Raw genomic sequence first — 13,803 nt, forward strand, 5'->3', positions numbered from 1 at the left:
TGATCTCATTTTAAAAGTTAAATGACTTCACCTAACAATAGATTCTTTTTACCTTATCTTTCATAAGATATCTTTTGATATTGCTATATTAGTGTATATTGGGGTTCATTATGACATTTCCATGCATGCATATATTTATGCACATATAATATTCATTCACTCTATACTCCTCTATCCTGTCTTCCTTTCCTTCTTTCCCTCCACATCCCTGGCATCTTCCCTTTACTTGAAAAAAAGCATAATTCTGCATTTTATAATGTATTCTAATGAAATTTTTACTTTGTTTATTTATTTATTTATTTATTTTTGGTTTTTCGAGACAGGGTTTACTTTGTTTATTTTTACAGCAGCCTACACTGTTGCCTTCAGTGTGGCCCTTTTGGATTACAACCCCCATAAAATCCCTTTAAGACAAATGGTAAATCTGTGAAATACAGAAGAACGTCTATACCTTTATCACTTTATATAAAATCACATTTATTATTTATCGTGTTCATAAAGTTTACAAACCATTTAAAAATAACTTCATATAAAGGTTATTTCTTTATTTGCCCCATTGATAATATTTGCAAACTATTGGAAAACAGTGCAAGGGTGATATATCTGTAACGGAAAAAAGCAACATTAAGGGACAAAGGCTAGTATTATTAATAAGATGGCAAAATCAAACTTTCAGTCTAAGTAATAGGAAAACAACATTAGCTTCACTATTGAGTAGACATAAACCAGGCAGTTTGCTGTTATTGTCATTTTTTATAAAATAAGCCTTTATGAGAATCAAACTCAATTTGGAAAATATTACTTAAATTCTTACCGGGGGAAACACTTTTAATTGGTAGCTTTCTCAGGAGCTACTATGCAATTACTATGTATTATTCCAAACACTGGGCACGTGTTGTATTCATTTCAATCCTCACACAATTGTGAGGTGGGTTACACATTAGTTACATTATAAAGAAATGAATTAGAAAACTTCCTGGGGTCCTGGTCCAGCAAGATAGCTTAGCAGGTAAATGCACTTATTTGCTGTCAAACCTGAGGTCCTGAGGATCCACAGGATCGATGGGGAGACCTGACTCCACAAGTCGTCTTCTGACCTCCACCTGTGGCAAGTACATGTCCTCCCATCAATCAGCGTAAACAAAATAATAAAGAAAGAAAGCCCGGATCACTCACCCAAGCAGACCAGTGGCTGCACAAGAATTTCAGCCATGGATTCTGACTCCAGAGCATGTTTCGTATGTGGTGATGTAGTATCTCCAACAATCATAGACTGGCAGGTGAAGTCCTATTATCACTCCACTTCTTGTTACAATCGATAATTTCTGAATCTTGCAAAATATTTGTATGTGAGTGCGTGTGCGCACACGTGCACATGTATGTGGTGTATACACATATATGAGCACATGTGATGGCCGAGGTCAGCCTGATGGTCTCAAATATTATTCTCTACCTTAATTACTTAAAAATATTTGTGGCGGGGAGGAGGCAGAAATCATTAATAAATAAATTAAATTAAAAAAAAAATATTTGTGTTTGTGTACGCATGTTTCACCTGTATGTAGTGTGGGCACCACATGTGTCCGGGGCGCCTGCAGAGCCAGAGAAGGTGTCAGATTCTCTGGAACTGGAGTTAAGGATGCTTTGAGCCGCCAGGTCAATGCAGAGAACCCAACATGAGTCTTCTGGAAGGAGCAACAAGTGCTGTTAACCTCCACACCATCTTTCCAGCTCCCTTAATTAGTTTTTAATTTTACATGTATGTGTATTTTACATCCCTGAACATATGACTGTGTACCACGTGCATGCTTGGTGGCTGGGAGATCATAAGGGAGCATTGGACCCACTGAAACTAGATTTACAGGCAGTGGTGAGCCGACATGCCACTGCTGGGAGCCAAGCCCAGTTCTCAGCAGCAACAGTGCCAAGTGTTTCTACCTGCTGATCTCTCTGAACCTCCCACCTTATTTTTTAAGACACTGTCTCTTGAACTTGGAGCGCACCATGACTGGACTTAGCTTTTGGGTCTAAGAGTCTCCTGCCCAAGTCTTCTAGTGTTGGGGCGACAGGAGCATCACTATGCCTGGCACTTTTATATGGATGCTGGGGACCAAAACTCCGGTCTTTGTGCTTGACAAGCAAACGCTTTACCTACTGAGTAGTATCCTCACCGAATCTTGAAAATATTTTAAAAAATAAAGTAGCAATAAACATAGGCAGTGTGTGGCGAGCTCACTTTCTCCCTCAACCTCAAATAAATTCCTCAATGGGCATGTTTTTAGCTGTTTACTCATGCACCACAAACTCATGCACCACAATCACCCATCATCACAGCCAAGTAGTGACACCATTGGGGCTTTGGATCTAATGGTCTATGCTTGACCCATCTTTACTTGTTGATTACACATAAACAAAATCCCCCCTTTCCCTGGAGTCTGAACAATGGATAAACGGAAACACCTGGATTTTAGGGTCACTTACAATATCACAAATTTGAAGTCATTTCAGCGCTCTTAGTACGTTTTCCCAAAACCGTATAGCAACCCATATTTCTCACCTCTTTGCCGAAAACACAAGAGCGCACAGAGGCCTCTAACCGTGTCCTCCACCCAGGAGGGTTCAACCGTCCAGCCTTAGCTGCCGGGGGAGGGGAGACTGATAGGGGCGGGGATATGGCTTGGCGCAGTGGCTTCTGGGAGTCACTGACAAGGATTGTCCTGGAACTTGGTACTTTCTGCTTCCTTTGTTGTGAGGGGATTAAATATAACACGTTTGTAAAAATTCTTCAGTATTTTCTTGTTAATACAAATATTTACTTCACGGGACTATTGTTTTTACATTTACTTGAGCTTTGTGTATGAATTTGTTAGACTTTTTCTTAGCACCAGGTGGTATATTCTTTGCTATTTCTGTGATTTTTAAAAGAATACAAATTATTAATGTGATTTTTAAAGAATACAAAATAATTGAAATAATTCCATTTTATTGGCAGACTGAAGTGGAATAAATCTAGAAATCAGCAACAATACTACAGAAACCTAAAAACACAAGCTAGAACAATATACATTCAGAATAAATAGTAGGTCTTGAAGAAAGCAGGGAAGAATTTTTTTTTTTAAATTCTAGAGTTAAATGAAAATGAAAACAGAGCCGGGCGGTGGTGGCGCACGCCTTTAAATCCCAGCACTCGGGAGGCAGAGGCAGGCGGATCTCTGTGAGTTCGAGGCCAGCCTGGTCTACAAGAGCTAGTTCCAGGACAGGAACCAAAAGCTACAGAGAAATCCTGTCTTGAAAATAAAAAAAGAAAGAAAGAAAAAAGAAAATGAAAACAGAAGTTGGTACAGAAAAGTCAGTTCTAAGTGAAAAGCTTACGGCTGTGATTGCCCATATTGGAAAAAAAAATCAAAGAAATTTCTATAATGACTTAATGTTCTTCCAGGTCAGTGGTTCTCAACCTGTGGGGGTTGAACGATGACCTTTTCACAAGGGTTACCTAATGCCAGCAGAAAACACATTTATTTGATTACAATTCATAAAAATAGCAAATTTACAGTTATAAAGTAGCAATGAGAATAATTTTATGGTTGGGGTCACCACAACATGTGTGACTGTATTAAAGGGTTGCAGTGTTAGGGTTGAGAACCGGTGCTCCAGGTCTTACACACGCAAGACGGCACTTAAGAAGCAGAAGCAAGAGACACAGGTGTTCACGGCTATCCTTCCCCGATTACGGAGTGATTCTGAAGCCAAGTGGAGCCACATGAGAGGCTATGTCAAAAGCAACAACAAGAAGACAAACATAGGGAAAACCTGGAACTAGTAGAAAGAAAATAATAATTGAGGCAAAAATTAATGAAATGGAAATGAAAAGAACAATATCAAAGGATCAACGAAACACAGATTTGGTTCTTAGAGAATATAAACAAGACTGAGAAACCCTGTCTCGAAAAACCAAAAAAAAAAAAATACAAAGAGGAGGTTCTGTCAATTACCTAGGTTATAAAATAGGTTTATAGAAAATTAGAACACAAACGGAACAAATTAGGAGAGACTGAATGAAGACTCCTAATGATTTTCAAAGATTGTTGGAGACTTTTCCAGTATAGAACATTTCCAGTTGATCTAATAATTCATTTAAGCAAAACCCTAGATGGTGACAAAGACTTAAACAGTCCCAGGGAATTAACAGCTGAAGCTGAGAAAGAATTAACTGTTGTTGAAGAGAAATTACAGGAGGCACATGTGGATAGGGTAGATTCAAATCTAAATTGTATTCTAGTCATATTACATTCCAGAATTTCCCCTACAGAAATTTTAATACAGAGGGAAGATATTATCTTAGAATGGATCTGTTTACCACATAAACCAAATAAAAAAGTAAAACTTACATGGAAAAGATCTCTTAATAAATTATAAAAGGAAAATTGACACTTCATCAACTAGCAAAAATAGACCCAGTAGAGATTATAATGCCTTTTACTACTGATGAAATTAAAAAATTATGGGAAAACAATGAACCCTGGCAAAGAGCTTGTGCTAACTTTTTAGGAAAGATTAATAGCAAGTATCCTAAAGTGACAGAATTAACCTTATAAAAAATAACTAATGGAATTCTTCATCAAACTGTACATGATGCAACAATTACTGGATCCATCCTATACTGATGCAGGTAAATTAAGAAAGGCAGGTTACAAATCAGAAGATTTGAGTCAGGTGGAACAAAGCTCTTATATTTCTGTCCAAAAGACAGGACTATATGCTATGCTCGTGGTTCTAAAGGATTTTAAAGGGCTTCTCAATATAGTTACTTATTCACAATATGCAGAAAGAAGTGCCTTGCATAATGAAACTGCTGAATTTACACCAGATGATACAGAATTGACTTTATTATTCATTCAGGTTCAAGACATAATCAGGAATAGGCTTTGTTCCATATACATAACACACATCAGATCCCACATAAGTCTGCCAGGTCCTCTAGCACAAGGTAATGCAGAAATTGATTGGTTATTGTTTGGAAATGTGCTGAAGGCCTCAGAATTTCATAAAAGACATCATGTAAATAACAAGGTTTAAAGAAAGAGTTTCCTATTACAAAGCAACAAACTAAGGAGATTATAAAGAGATGTCCTACTTGCTCTTTCTATAACCAAACACTGCTACCTGCAGAGAATAACCCAAAGAGTACTCAAAGGAATGAAATATGGCAGATGGATGTGTTCCACTTTGCAGATTTTGGAAAATTAAAATATGTACACAACACCATTGACTCTTATTCAGGTTTTCAATGAGCAACTGCTTTGAGCTCAGAAGGCTGATTCAGTAATCATACATTTATTAGAAGCTATGGCCATTATGGGTATACCTACACAAATAAAGACAGATAATGGTTCAGCATATGTATCTAAGAAAATGAAACAGGCTTTTATTATTATAATATAAAGCGTATTAGAAGTATACCAAACAATACTACAGGTCAGGCAGATATAGAAAGATCATATTCAACTATAAAGGGTATGTTAAATAAACAGAAAGGGTTGGAAAATACCCCCAGAAATAGATAACACAGGCTTTATTAACCTTGAATTTGCTTAATGCTAATGAGAAAGGAACAATGGCAGCAGAGAGATGTTGAATAATAGAAAAAATTTCTCAGTTAAATCAGCTGGTGTATTTCAAGGATGTGTTGACCTCACAATGGAAACCAGAAGATGTGCTACATTGGAGAAGGGGTTTTGCTCTTGTTTCCACAAGTGAAGAAAAGCTATGGATACCATCAAAATTAATCAAGATTCAGTTTGAAAAGGAGAAACCTCTTGAGGAAGAAAAATGACAGCTCGACCATAGAGGTGACAACCATACAGGTGGTAAGGAAACTTCATAAGGGTTGGGGCAGGATTATATTCTTGTCTTTGCAGGAAAATACTCGTCTTCAAAATGAAGAAAGGCCCTGGATGTTTGGATGCCTAAAGAGGATAAGACAGATATCCCGAAATGACCATCAAGCAAAAAGAATTATGACTTATTATGACAAGTCATCTGCAGGATAAAAATCTATGAACGGATTGTGTGCTTGTGTGTGTATGTGCATGTGTGTGTGTGTAATGTATTGTGATGGGTAAAATGTGGTGTGTGTATGTGCGTGTGTGTAATGTGTTGTAATGGATCTAATGTGGTGTGTGTGTGTGTGTGTGTGATGTGTCATGATGGGTAAAATGTGAGATGTGTGTAGGATGTTTGCAGACAGCTTAGACATTAACATATAACCATAATATTTATTACATAGATGTATAATGGACCCAGTCAACGTCTCTATATTACAGTTTTCACTAATAAGGTCCCCATGAAAGCCATTATACACACAAGAACTGATGTTTCTATTAGTAGAGACCTTAAACAGGATCCTAAATCCTAAATTTAGCCCTAAACTTCTAATCCAAATACTAAAACCTCATTAACCCATGCCTAATTCAAACCCTAATCCTAACCTACCCTAATCCTAACACTAATCCTAACCTATTCTAACCCTAACAAAACCCTAATTTACCCTAACCCTAACCCCAACTCTAAACTACCATAACAAAAACCTAACTTATCCTAACCCTAACCCCCAACTCTAACATATCCTAACCCTAACCCAATCTCTAACCTACCCTAATCCTAACCATAACCCTACCCTAACCCTCTAACTCTTATTCTGGAGAGGAGCCAAGGACATGGGAAAGTCCCAGCCCCAAGGCAGTCAATGCCTTTAGGAGTCTGACCACAGAAACTTAAACTTGTCAACTATAATTTATGCCTTTAAAATAAAAAGCTAACTGGCAGGTATGCTTCTGTCTGGAAAATTCCCACTTCTCTGCTTGCTGGCCCCACCTTGTGGCTTTAGCGTAAGATGGAGATGCAAATTATCCTGGCTTCAGTGACATTTCTCTTCCTTTCTCAGCAGTATCACAATGCTGCTTACAATGAGATTCCAGCAACAGAGGAAAGCAGGTGGTTGCTGTGTCAGAGACATAGCCTAGCCTACAGAGTGAGTTCCATGCCAGTTGGGGCTGCAAAGTGAGAGCCTCCTAAAAACAAACAAAAACAAAACCTCTGTTGGAGATTTCTATAAAGAATCTTTCATTCCCTACCCATGCTGTTTTATGTTTAAGAAATGCAGAGCAAAGCACTTTTTTTTTGAGACAATCACAGATTGAGATAGATACAGAGACACAAAACAGGCATAGGCAATAGAGACAGTTCAGATCTCTCTCTCTCTCTCTCTCTCTCTCTCTCTCTCTCTCTCTCTCTCTCACACAGACACACACACACACAGAGAGAGAGAGAGAGAGAGACACACACACACACATAGAAAGAAAGAAAGAGACTTTGCTGTAGTAATCTCTAATAGATTAACTGATGTATTGTGATACTAGCATGAGATCTTGGAAATAAAGGGGGAGAAGTTAGGGTTTGATAATGATATGCTTGTGTCAAGTTGACAAGGAGTCAATTATGCTTGCTAGTTTGTCAACTTGACACAAGCCAAGATCACTTGGAAAGAGGTAACTTCAACAGAAAAAAATGCCACCAAGAGATGGTCCTGTAGGCAAATCTGTGGGGAAGCTTCCTTGATCAATGATGGTTGTCCTGCTTCCATTCCTGCCTTGGCTTCATTCGGTGAAGGATAATGATTAGCATACATTAGACAAACACTTTCCTCCCCGAGTTACCTTTTACTAGTGTTTCATCATCAATAGAAAGTAAGATTAAGGCAGTGCTGATCAATTAATCTTCTAATACTATTTCTCAGCTGACGGTGGGCAGATTCTCTACTTAAGAAAACTACAAAATTCCCTATCTCATCCTTTGACTGAAGAGGAAATTCCACATTTCCAGTAATAAGAGTTATCTGGAATTCCTGTCAAAGGGAGCTTAAAATCATTAGCTTTCCAAGAAGACATAAATCTTGCAAGACTAATATGTGAGGTTTAAGCAAGAGTAACATTAAAGTGTCAATCAGTGATTGCAGAAAAGATGAGAGCAAGCAAAGTCATAGCCATGCTTATTTTAGAAGAATCTTTTTTTGGGAGTGCAATCACTTGGACTATGTTCTTTTTTTAAAAAAAAATAAATCATATTGGTAATTATAGTAGTCTGAATGTAAATGGCTTCTATAATCTCTTAGAGAGTGGCACTAATAGGAGGTGTGGCTTGTTGGAGTGGGTATGGCCTTGTTGAAGGAAGTGTGTTACTGTGGGGGTGGACTTTGAGGTTTCCTATGCTCAGCATGCCTTCCAGTGTCTCAGTCAATGTCCTGTTACCTGCAAGATGTAGCACTCTCAGCTCCAGCACTGTGTCTGCCTGCATGCTGCCATGCTCCCAGCCATGGTGATAATGGACTGAACCTCTGAACTGTAAGAGAGCCACCATAATTATATGTTTTCACTTATAAGAGTTGCTGGTCATGGTGTCTCTTCATAGCAATAAAAGCCCTAACTAAGACAGTAACGATAAAAGTTTCTATCTCCTCTCCTGATCTCCAAGAGGAGATGTTTTATGAAGACATCCCATTTAGAACTGTGCTCCATGGATTCTTTCTCTGCATAACATCTGGCTGTGGGTCTCTGTGTTTATTTCCATCTGCTACTTGAGGACGCTTCTCTGATGATGGCTGAATAAGCCACGGATCTATGAGTATAATAGAAAATCATTTGGAGTGATTTTATTACTACTTTAGAACAAAAGAACCAATAGTATTTGATTTTATCTTAAGTCTCTGGGCTATCCAGTCTCTGGTTCTTAGTCAACCACACAGTGTTGGGTATGGGTTCTATCTCATGGAGTGGGCCGTAAGTCAAATCAGACATTGGTTGATTGTTTCCACAAGTTTGTGCTACCACTGCCCTAGAATATTTTGCAGGCAGGAAACCATTGTAGATCAAAAGTTTTGTGGCTACATTTGGTATATACATTTCTCTTTTGGTATTCTATAGAGTAACTTCCTGTATAAAAAGACACTAGAACATAGGGGTGAAGGTTCTATGTAGGTATTAGCTTGAACTCTTCATGGGTGTTGTCTTAGCAAGGGGGCTTGCTGTCAATTTGTGGAAAGCAACCTATTGTCTTGGAAACAGCTTGGGTTGTTTGGGGATTTCCATGGGACTCCTTTGTCCAACAACTCAACTGGATGTAACCCAGTCCCAGTACTGTAAGCTTTGTTTGGTGACAAGAGACAGCCAGTTAGGACTCTGTCTCCCCATTACTTGGAGCTATCATTAGGATCACCTTCCTATATTTTACTAAGTTTCACTATGCTAGGTGTCTTAGTCAGTGTTCTATTGCTGTGAAGTCATCATGACCATGACAACTCTTATAATTGAAAGCACTTAATTGGGGCTTGCTTACAGTTTGAGAGGCTTAGTCTATTATTAGAATGGCAGGAAGAAAGGCAGCAAGCAAGCAGACATGGTGTAGGAGGAGCTGAGAGTTCTACATCTGGATTCATAGGTAGTAGAAAGATCAAATGTTTCTGATCCTGGCTTGGGCTTCTGAAACTTCAAAGCCTACCCCCAGTGACATAGTTCCTCAAACAAGGCCGCACCAACTCCAACAAGGCCAGGAGTCTTAATCCTTCAATTAGTGCCACTTCCTTTAAGCATAAGGGAACTGTTTTCATTCAAACCATCACACTAGGTTTCCATACCACCCCTCAAATGCCCCTCAATTCTAGCTGTCTCCCCTGTTATTCCCTACCCATTTCCACCATCTTGTCAACCCAGCCCCTGCAACCTCCCGTCCACATAAAAATCTATTCTATTCTATTTTCCCCTCCCAGGAAGATCCATTGTGTTTCCCCTGGTCCCTTCCTCTATACCTAATCTCACTGGGTTTATGGATTGTTACTCGGTTATTATTTATTTAATTGTTAATATTCACATACAAGCAAATACATGTCTTATTTATGTTTCTGGGTTTGGCTTACCTCATTCAGGATGATCTTTTCTAGTTCCATCCATTTGCCTGCAAATTTTATGATTATTTTTTTAATAACTGAGTAGTACTCCACTGTGTAAATGTACCACATTTTCTTTATCCATTCTTTGGTTGAGGGACATCTAGGTTTTTTTTTCCCCAATTTCTGGCTATTGCGAATAGAGCAGCAATGGACATAACTGAGCAAGTGTCCTTGTGGTAGAGTCTTATAGGTATATTCCCAAGGGTTGTATAGCTGGGTCTTGAGGTAGATTGATTCCCAGTTTCCTGAGGAACTGTCATATTAATTTCCAAAGTGACTGTACAAGTTTGCACCCCCACCAGCAATGGAGGAGTGTTTCCCTTGGTCAATATCCTTGGCAGTGTGAGCTGTTACTTGTATTATTGATCTTAGCCATTCTGATAGGTGTAAGATGGAATCTCAAAGTGGTTTTGATTTGCATTTCCCTGATGGCTAAGCATGTTAAACTTTTCTTATTTATTTATTTATTTATTTATTTATTTATTTATTTATTTATTATGTATACAATATTCTGTCTGTGTGTATGCCCACAGGCCAGAAGAGGGCACCAGACCCCATTACAGATGGTTGTGAGCCACCATGTGGTTGCTGGGAATTGAACTCAGGACCTTTGGAAGAGCGGGCAATGCTCTTAACCTCTGAGCCATCTCTCCAGCCCCTAAACTTTTTTTTAAGTGTTTCGCAGCCACTTGACATTCTTCTGTTGAAAATTCTGTTTAGATCTGTACCCATTTTTAACTGGATTATTTGGTTTGTTGATATCTAGTTTCTTAAGTTCTTTATATATTTTGGATATTAAACCTCTATTGGATGTGGAGTTGATAAAAGTCATTTTCCATGCTGTAGGCTGCTGCTTTGCCCAACTGATATGGAGTGGACAGCCTGTCTTGATCCTGATTTTAGTGACTTTAGTGAAATTGCTTTGAGTTTCTCTCCATTTAAGTTGATGATGGCGACAGGCTTGCTGTAAACTGCTTTTATTATGTTGAGGTATGTTCCTTGTATCCCTCATCTCTCCAAGCCTTTTGCCATGAAGGAGTGTTGGATTTTGTTAAAGGCCTTTTCTGCTTCTAATGAGATGATCATGTGTGGGTTTTATTTTCTTTCAGTTTGTTTACATGGTAGATTACATTTGCTGGTTTTCATATGTCAAACCATTTCCGCATCTCTGGGATGAAGCCTACTTGATTGTAGTGGATGATCTTTCTTATGTGTTTGATTTGGTTTGCAGGTATTTTATTGAGTGATTTTACATCATGAATGAAATTGATCTGTAATCCTCTTTCTTTCTTGGGTCTTTACATGGTTTAGGTATCAGGGTAACCGCGCCACCTTGGTGGAGTTTTCCTTTGATGAGTATGCAGTGTCTTTCCCTATCTCTTCTGATTAGTTTTGGTTTGAAATCTATTTTGTTAGATATTAAAATGGTTACACTAGCTTGCTTCTTAGGTCCATTTTCTTGGAATATCTTTTGGCAATCTGAGGTAATGTTTATCCTTGATGTTGAGGTGTGTTTTTTGGGTGTAGCAAAAGGATAGATCGGGGGTTTGCACCTATTCTGTTAGCCTGTGTCTTTTTTTAAACTTTATTTACTCTTTGTGTCTTTCACATCATGCATCTTGATCCCATTCATTTCTGCATCCCTTCATATCCCCCCTCTGCACTTGCAACCCTCCCAATAAAAAAGGAAAAGGAAAGGAAAAATCTCATCATGGAAGCTGTAGTGTGACGCAGTGAGTCACACACCAGACCCTCTTGTCCATATATCTTTTTTCTAAATTTATTTATTATGTGTACAACATTCTGCTTCCCACACACCAGAAGAGGGCGCCAGATCTCATTACAGATGGTTGTGAGCCATCATGTGGTTGCTGGGAATTGAACTCAGGACCTCTGGAAGAGCAGTCAGTGCTCTTAACCTCTGAGCCATCTCTCCAGCCCTTGTCCATACATCTTTACTTGCAAGTGTTCATTGCAGAGTCATTCATCTGCTTCGCGGCCTTTGGTTTCTAACACACTATCGATGCTGGGTTCTCACTGGGACTCCCCTTGGATAACCTGTTGTTGCTCTGTGTTGTGGAGATCCTGCAGCTTTGGGTCTGCAGGACTGGTCCCTTCACATGCTCCAGCAGATCACAGATGGGGCTGATGTTGGGGTGGGCCAACTCATATCCCTGGTTCTGGGCCCCAGTAGTGGCAGGGTTGCCCAACTGCCGGCTCTCCCTTGTCCTCACCACCAGGGGGAGCTCTCCAGCATTACCCTGGCTGATTCACCCCTTGCAGCACTGAGCAAAGGGCAGGACCAGTTCTCTGCTCTCAAGTCCTCAGGCTCGGCTCTCCCACACCTACACCATCAGCGCCAGTTCTTCTGTATTGCTCAGGTGAGGTGCAGGGACCAATCTCCAGAGTGCCGCAGCTGGTGAAGGGCAAGGGCAGCGCTCCTGTTCTTATGACCTCAGGGCCAGCTCTCCCACCCACCAAGGGCAGCCGGGGTGGGGTGCGTCTCTCCCCTGCCTACATCACCATATGGCAGATGAGGGGTGGCGTCAGATCTCCGATTCTCAGTTATTGGAGGTCCATTCACCCAAACGTCCGTCTATAGGGTCAGCTCTGCTGTACAGCCCAGGTTAGGTGCAGTTCCCACTTTCTTGAGTGCTACATCTGGTAAAGGGGGTGTGTGTGTCAGATCCCTCCCCTACCACAGGCGGCAGGGGCAGGGGTGGAGGGCATCTTTCCCTCTTCCGTGGCAGATGAAGGGAGTGTGGCCAGGTATCCTGTCTCAAACCCTCAGGGCCAGCTCACCGGTCCCTCTGCCAACAGGGTCGCAAACAGGGTAGTCTCTACTGTACTGCCCAGACAAGGGTCCTGCTTTCCTGATTGCAACTGAGTGATGTATCTGGTGTGGTGGGGGCAGCTCCCACGTCTATTGCTGGAGGCTAGGAGCTAGGGGTAAGGAGGGACATCTTTCCCTGGCCCACACAGCCACTTAACAGACTAGAAGTAGGGAGAGTCCGCCAAGCTCACAACTTCAGGGCTGGCTCACCCACACCTCCACCAACAGGGTCAGCTCTGCCATGCTGTCCAGACAAGGCGCAGGGCTAGTTCTCCTGAGTGTTGCAGCTGGTAAAGGAGAGGTCAGCTCCCTCGCCAGCTGAAGGCAGTAGGGCGAGCGGGGAGGGCATCTTTCCCTTCTTCCCACTGTGGCACTGCAGATGAGGGAGGCCATACCAGCTATGACCATCTAGAGCCCGTAGGGCTGCCTCAGTTGTGCGCTTGTCAGCTCTACTGTGCTGCCCAGGTGAGGTGCAAGATCTGTTTTCAGGGGTGCTGCAGCTGATGACATGTTGGGTCAGGTCTCCCACCTGCTACAGGTGGCAAGAGGAGAGGGGAAGAGGGCATCTTTTCCTTACCCACACCACCACATGCTTCTCCCATTCTTATGTCCTTAGGGCCTATGCCCCCGCAAAAGGGGTCAGCTAGAGTGCCCATGTGAGGTGTAGGACCCTCTCTTCTGAGTGCTGTAGCCCCGTGAGGGGCAGGACCAGTTCTCCCTAGAGCTGCGGCCAGCGAAGGGTCTAGCATCTCTGCCTTTGGTGGTATTAGGAGCCATGTACATCAACAGAGAACACCAACAGAGCCATGGACTCCCAACAGCAGCCCAAGCCCAGACAGCATTATTGTATCAAAAAAAAAAAAAGCAGTGCATGAGAGAAAGACGCTATAGGATAGAGCTCAGGTGGGAGGGAAGAGGAAAGATCAGCCTCTGGGGACAGGAGCTGCAAAAGAGAGAGGCAGAGAGAGAG

Source organism: Microtus ochrogaster, chromosome 1 (assembly GCF_000317375.1).
Source record: "Microtus ochrogaster isolate Prairie Vole_2 chromosome 1, MicOch1.0, whole genome shotgun sequence".
NCBI classification, from domain to species: domain Eukaryota; kingdom Metazoa; phylum Chordata; class Mammalia; order Rodentia; family Cricetidae; genus Microtus; species Microtus ochrogaster.